The sequence below is a fragment of the Nicotiana sylvestris genome, chromosome 1, assembly GCF_000393655.2.
Source record: "Nicotiana sylvestris chromosome 1, ASM39365v2, whole genome shotgun sequence".
Classification (NCBI taxonomy): domain Eukaryota; kingdom Viridiplantae; phylum Streptophyta; class Magnoliopsida; order Solanales; family Solanaceae; genus Nicotiana; species Nicotiana sylvestris.
In genome coordinates this window covers 118672620-118680408 of record NC_091057.1, presented here as the reverse complement: position 1 = coordinate 118680408, position 7789 = coordinate 118672620, and positions in this window count along the sequence as shown.

Genomic DNA, 7789 nt, shown 5'->3' with positions numbered 1-7789 from the left:
CTAAGATAATGGGATAACAACAATTTATGAATATTCTAAAAGAAATCCTTTTCTTTTTCTTTTTTATAAAAAAAATACTTCACTTTATGCTTCGGGAGTTCCAACTATCCTGACTTATTTCTGTCTTAGTCACCATGTGATCGGCACAGGTTCGATCCCAACTTGATCAAATAGGCCCAATCCACGAGGTGCCACTCGCTTCATGGTTCTCAGCGCTCATGTATCATACCTTAGCCTAGCTAGGCAAATTCTCAGCAACAAGACCATCGCTCATGTGCTCCCTGCTTTGGCACAAGTAGTTTCAGGAAGTCAACGCCTTGATCAGGATCCTCGGCCTGGACGATGATCCCTTCTCAGAATAGAGGATACTCCCAAAAATACTTTAATAATAAATGTCGCACCTCCTTTTTACCGCGCCCGCGGGGCGCGTGGGGAGTTTTCTCCAATTAAAGGACAGTCGAAACGGGATTTATTTAATTATTTCAGAGTCGCCACCTGGGAATTTTAAGGCGTCCCAAGTCACCAATTTTAATCCCTGAATCGAGGAGAATATGACTCTGTTTATTATTCTGCGAACCAGAAATTCTGAGTAAGGAATTCTGTTAATCCGGAAGAAGGTGTTAGGCATTTCCGAATTCCGTGGTTCTAGCACGGTCGCTTAACTGTTTTTATTATTGGCTTAATTATCTTGATTTTATTAAGTACATTTTGTTACGTGATTTTTCTACTGCTCTTACTTATTGTGATTAAGGACCCTTCCTTGAATCGAATTATGCGTACGTATATTTGTGTTATAAAAATGCGGACTTGTGTCACGCGTACGTGTACACAATAACTTTTGATAATATATTTATTAAGCAATCATTTTTTTTCGAAATTTGTGTCGAATCAAGAAAAATTTGTTTTTCTTAAATAGTGAACCGCACATCTTGGTTTTTTTATGAAATTGATTTAACGCCTTTGAAAAAATCCTTTTATCAAATATTCGCTCGAAATTGCGCGTACGCATAATCCGAATTTGTTTTTTTTTTAAAATATAATCAGGGTACGCGAACGCATCCCTAATTGCGCAAAATATTTGTAATGGTTTAGGGATTTTCCACAAATTGTTTATTATATTCATATATTTTTTTTATGTGAAAATCATGAGAAACTCCCATCTTAGAGGCCTGTAAATTCTTTGAAAAGAATTCGCAATCTATTAAAGGTTGCTCGTCGATTATAATTTCCGAATATAAGTTATATTCATTCCAACTATTCAAATTCAAAGAGCAGAATAAAAATATGATTAATACTATTTTTTAAACAAATATGACATATATATATATATGCCAAAGAATAAATCGCATATGAAACTGAAAATGAATGATTCATAAAGGAAGGAAATATTTTCCAAGAATTTTCATTATTTTCTTAATGCAAATTCTATTTCTAATTACCATTGATATAAAGTGTGGCAATTTATGCTTGTACATCTTTTTTTCATTCTCATATACTTGCTTTTAATCTAATAGGTCTAATTATTTGGTTAATTTATTTTATGAAGGTAGATAGGCATTCGAGTTTATAGGAAAGGAATTATTATACAAGCCAATTCAATAAAATTACCTTACATGCAACCTAGCTGTATGTCGTAAACATTCATAACGTTTTAACATCGTAACAAGCTATATCATATCACCTTTCGCCAACGTTTATACACACATCTATTATCTTATAAAAATATACCATCAATACCATCTTAACCTTATTTAACAACAAGAGTTAGTAATGTAGTTTTCTTGATATTTCTACATTACTCCTTACTTAACTAACAACAAAAATTAAATAATGACCAACATCCACGCCATATTCCCTACTTTGACAATTTAGTTATATCTTCCGCTAATGAAAATTTAGAAATTAACCTTATTACAACATTTTCAAGCAACTTCGAGAAATGACATTTAATTTACAGCCGTTACGTCAAAATATACTACTATTAAACCAACGCGAAACAAAGTTGAAATTTAAACTAATGAACTTGAGCGAATAGAAGACATAATTACAATTCGAGCTTCATCTTTGTTATACTCAAGGCTCTTCACAACATGAGTTTTAAGAATATGTACCTAGAAAACGAGGGAATAAGAAGTGAATTTCAGCAGTAATGGCAGCAACAAAAATAGGCAGAAAATGCCAAATAACGCAACTGATTTTGAGCACAATCAACGAGTCCCGTGAAACCAGACCAATAGTAACAGAGAAAAAAAAATTCAGATTTAAACCACACAGTATTAATAAACAAACACGGACAGATTCCAGGAAAAATATGTTTCGGGTTTTTTCTTTCCTTTTCTATTTCCGTTTCAGATTCACTGTGTGTGTGTGCGCGCGAATACTCTCTTTTGGTTTCTCTTCTTCCTCTTCAGATTCAAAGGGGAATCTGATTTTTTTCTGCTGGATTTTCTCTTTTATCTCACTCTAGGTATATTTTTCTTAAATTCTCCTTAAAAATCTGTTCTCCAGTCCCCCCTTTAAGTCAGTCCCCATTCCCCTTTCTTATACAGGTCTGCCTGGACCCCTTTTTCTTTTTAAAAAATAGAAAATTTCCATTAACAATCTGTTTTTCCACTTTAAATCCCATTATGCTAACTTTTCCCTGATTTTCAGCAACCCATTATCCCTTGTTCCCCATTAGTATCATTAACTAATAGCCACTAACTCTTCACTTTCAGCACATTGCTATTAACATATTATCCTCATTGTTTTATCCCAGAAATGTCCAGATTTACTGTTTTCTACTGGTATTACTGCCTTAAATTTAGCATCTTAACAATACAGATTTTAAAATCTGTATAAGCCTGATTATTAATCTGATTTACAACAGCTATAACCAATTCTCTTAAGTTTGGACTGAATCCTAAGAATGTAAACCTTCTATCACAATTACATCTAATCAACATTTGTAAACTTGAATTCAAACTTGACAATATTACACTGAGTTCAGCATAATAATTCAAACTGAACTTCAAATTGAACTAAGATCAAACATACACAGGAGCATTGTCAATATACTGACAATGCCCTGTTCAGAAAACAACATATACAACATACATTTGAATTCACTGATTCACAAACAAACATGATTTAATTGACGAGTATTAATCAGTTGACTATTTACAACATTTGTCAATAATTAGTCTAAAACAATAGAAGCAGACTGTTTCAGTCAGCATTTTCAGAAATGAAAATTCGTAATATAACTAATCGACGAACTTAATCGAGTCGATTACACACATTGTAAACAATCACAATTAACAGAAACAATTCACATTTGGAATCAAGTAGACGGGTAGGGGACAGTATAACAAAATTGACTAGAAAATTATATAAAAAATCAAACAAACTAATGAACGAACATAGAATACACGTAGAATACACATTACCTCTGAACCTTCAATTCATCCGGACTCAACTCAACTTGGATTCGGACATTTTTGAGGCTGAACAGACTTTACTCGAAGTATTCTCAGTTGATAATACCTCGATTAAAGTCTCTTAGACCTCAGTCCTTCACTCGAATCGGAAAAATTCCAAGATTGGAAAATTTTTAGGGTTTCAAATTCCCGGATCTTAAATCCGAACACTTTTGGGCAGATTCGAAGGGAACCAAAGATGATACAAGGGTGAGGGAGGCCTAGGGGTCATTTGGTGTTAGTTTGAGGTAGGTTGGGATAGGTTCAGGTTTTACTCGAATCTTCAAATGAAGATTCGAGCAGTTCTAGTAGGATTCGAGCCATGCAACTAACAGATCCGTGATGAGGGTATCTAGGGGAAGTTGTGGTGTTATTTTGGAAGCCATCGGAGAAGGTAAGGTTTTCAGGCCAACCTTCGATTTAAGATTCGAAGAGTTGGGACCTGATTCGAAGGAAACCAATGTTAGATTTGTGTAGAGGATGTTCAGGGGATTCTAGGGTGTTATTTTGGTGACCGACGGCGTTGATGCCGCCGGGTTTCAGGCGGTGGGATCTTAGGGCGGCTAGGGTTAGGGGGGGTCTGAGGAAGATGATGAACAGTGAGAGGAGGGGGGTGTTCAGTTAGGGGCCGGGGTAGGGGCTTGGGACTTATATAGGGGTGGGGTGGATTGATACTATCCGTTAGATCAAGTAGAATGAAGGGCCAGGATCAATTCATTAAACCAAACGATGTCGTTTGGTTTAATGCCAGGGTCGGCTGAGTCGGGTCACTGGATCGGGTTACGGGTTACGGGTAAAGGGGGTGAGATCTTGACCGTTGGTTGGATTTGATCCAACGGTCCCTGATACACCACAATCAAACGATGTCGTTTTGACTCGTTTGATTTGGACCGGATGCCTGGGTTGTTTGGATTGGGCTGTGGGGGGGGGTAAATTGATTTGGGCCTGGATTTTAATCCAGGTCCAATTTTTTACAACTTGTATATATATTTTTTTATTTTCTAATTTCATTATTAATTAAAAAAAATCCTAACAAAAATTATAAAACAATTTTTAACCTTACACAAAATATTAATCACTTCATAACAACTATTCAACATACAGATAAAACATTAATCACACAGTGGAATATAAAAAATAGAACAAAAATGCATATTTTGGTGATTTTATTTAAATTATCTTTCAAATACATAATTAAATCCTATATGCATGCAACATGTATTTTATTTTAATCTTTCATTTTATTATGACAATGTAAACACTTACGGACATAACACAAGTATTTAACACCACGCAAATTCAAAAAATTACACAGTAAAAGAAATTTATTTTATCTTTTGATTTATTTTGGAGTAGTTTTTCGTAAGGCAAAAATCACGTGCTCACAATAAATTGTTCTGTGTGACCTCGCTAGGATCTAAATCAAATTCTCAACCTTCTTTAACGTTCAAGTCTAAATCTTTTCTGGAATAACCTATACATACTCATACTAATATCCTTAAATATAAAGGCATGATATAAGCATGAAATAAACACTCAAAAGTATTTCTAAAGATTCTTGTTTCTTCATGAATTTTCAACATGAAAATGGCATATAAGAATAACAGAAAAATCTTAAAATTTATACACATATATCAGAATAAATCATCTAAACTTTAGCTAGAACAATTCTAAGTTAATAGGTACTCACTAGATCCAATTAAGTACATATTAACTCTTTTAAACAATTCATCAAACCTTTGAATGTGTATTTGTGTGAGTTAAACCACTTTAGTAAAGGGTTATATCAACTCACCTCAGTTTCTCCTTTCAAGCAACAATGTAAGTTCCAGTTCTTGTAATCAACTCAACGATCAAATACTACAACAATAAATCACCATAAATATCCAACTTTCCCAAAGTATTAATCTTTTCTCAACTCTAAGAAATTTAGGTTCAACTTCTAAATTTCTAAGAATCCAATAAAAGTGACGAATTTATCTTGTAACACCAAAAACCTAACTTGTACTTGATGGGTGCTCTTGAGGTTTGTAAACCTTCCCTATGAATTCACCCTATTAGGGTGTTAGATTCTAGTGTATAATGATGTTACAGCTTACAATCCCATAAAAAGAGTTACCTCACTCGTGGCCTAAAGAAGGTCCTGCGGAATAGCTCTCACAATGGCCTATACGCTGCCTTGTTCTTTCTGGCTCCTTGAAAATCAATATTTTTGTTGTTTTGAATTCCTTGCAACTCTTTCCCTTCCATTGACCTCTCGTTCTTCTCCTTTTTCTTTCAACAGATGCTTCTATGGGATTTAGGCCCAATTCTCAAGTGTCTTGCTCTTTTTTTTTTGACTTAACAAGTATTTAATGATACTCATTTTTAATAATTAATAATACTAAAATTATTAATATTTTTCTATTTGTATATCCAATTATTTATTAATAGAGAAGTAACTCAAAAGCCAATCACAAGGGTTTAAGTACATATAGAAGTATAATTCTTTTTTTGTGCACTCAAGATAAGATTAAAAAACAAAAAAGTTAAATTTTATATTGAGCATGTCTTGAAACTTTTATAGATTTGAGGAATGTTACAATATTCCCTCCTTAAAAACATTCGTCCTCGAATGTTGATAGGGACTTATTCTTATTCCAAAAATCATTCCTTAAGTCCTTGAACTTCTTAAGTTTTTTTAGCACCACTCACTTTCCCAAAGGACTCAAAAGTTTGGCTAACTTCCTAAATTTTTAAAAATTTCGGCAGAGTCTCCTCTATAAATTGGACTATCCAAAAACATATCCCTATCACCAATACCACAACTACACCAACAACAATCAAATATACCATAACAGACCATTCATAGGCACCATCCACAGCTCATAAACTAATTACTCATACTCCGGCAAGGAGGTACCACAATAACCAACCAAAATCTAAAGCACCACACTTCAGCAAAAAGTAGATTACTTTAATAAATTAAATGTACTCTAGCATGGTACTAAATTATTTAATAACTAAATATACTCTGATCGAAACTAAATTACTTCAACAACAAAGTGTAGTCTAGCAAGGACATAAACACATGCTAACTTGTACTTAATAAAAGAAATATAAATGCCAAGCCAAACCTAGGTTCACATCCCTTGTTCCTCAAATAAATAAGGATACTTATTCCTCATATATTCCTCGACCCCCCACATAACTTCTTTTTAATCATGATTACTCCACAAAACTTTTACCGATGCTAAATCTTTTGTTTTCAACTTTCTTACTTGCCTATCGAGAATTCCTATAGGTACCTCTTCATAAGTCAAGCCTTCTTTAATTTCTATAGTATTGGCAGGTATTATATGTGACTCATCATGAATGTACTTCCTAAGCATAGACACATGAAAGGCAGGATGAAAAGAGGACAGCTCAACGGGCAACGCTAGTTCATGAGCTACTTTTTCTTTCTTTTCTATAATCTCATGAGGTCCGATAAACCTATGACTAATTTTTCCTTTCTTACTGAACCTCATAACTCCTTTTATTGGTGAAACTTTAAAAAATACCTAACCAACCATGAACTCTAAGTCACGATGCATCTTGTCAGAATAGGAATTTTAATTTGACGACTCTGAGCCGCTTTCAGTCTTTCTCTGATTAGCTGGACCTTCTCTAAGGCCTCATAAACAAACTCTGGACCAAAATCAATGGCACCTCTGCTGGTTCAAACCAAACCACTGGAGACCTATATCTTCGCCCATACAACACTTCATAAGGAGCCATACCAATGCTAGCTTGATAGCTATTATAGTAAGCAAATTCTATAAGTGGCAAGTGATCATCCCAATTACCTCTAAAATATATAACACATGCTCGCAATATATCTTCGAGAGTATGAATGGTCCTTTCTGTCTGACCATCGGAATGTGGATGGAAAGCAGTGCTCAAATTGATCTTGGTACCTAATCTTTTCTAAACTTCCTGCCAAAAATACGCCATAAACTGAGGGATTCTATCATATACGATTGAAACTGGAGTACCATGCAATCTGACTATTTCTTTAATGTACAAATGCGCATACTGCTCTGTGGAGTTTGTTGTTGTCTTTACTGGTAGGAAATGGGCGGACTTTGTAAGTCGGTCTACAATAATCCAAATTGAATCATGCTTACGATATGTGCGAGGCAGACCTACTACGAAATCCATATTAATCATCTCTCATTTCTATTGTGGTATCTCTATATCCTGAACTAGGCCACCAGACCTCTGATGCTCGGCTTTGACTTGCTGGCAATTCAAATATTTGGCCACATGATCTGCTACTTGCTTCTTCACGCCTTTCCTCTAATACAACT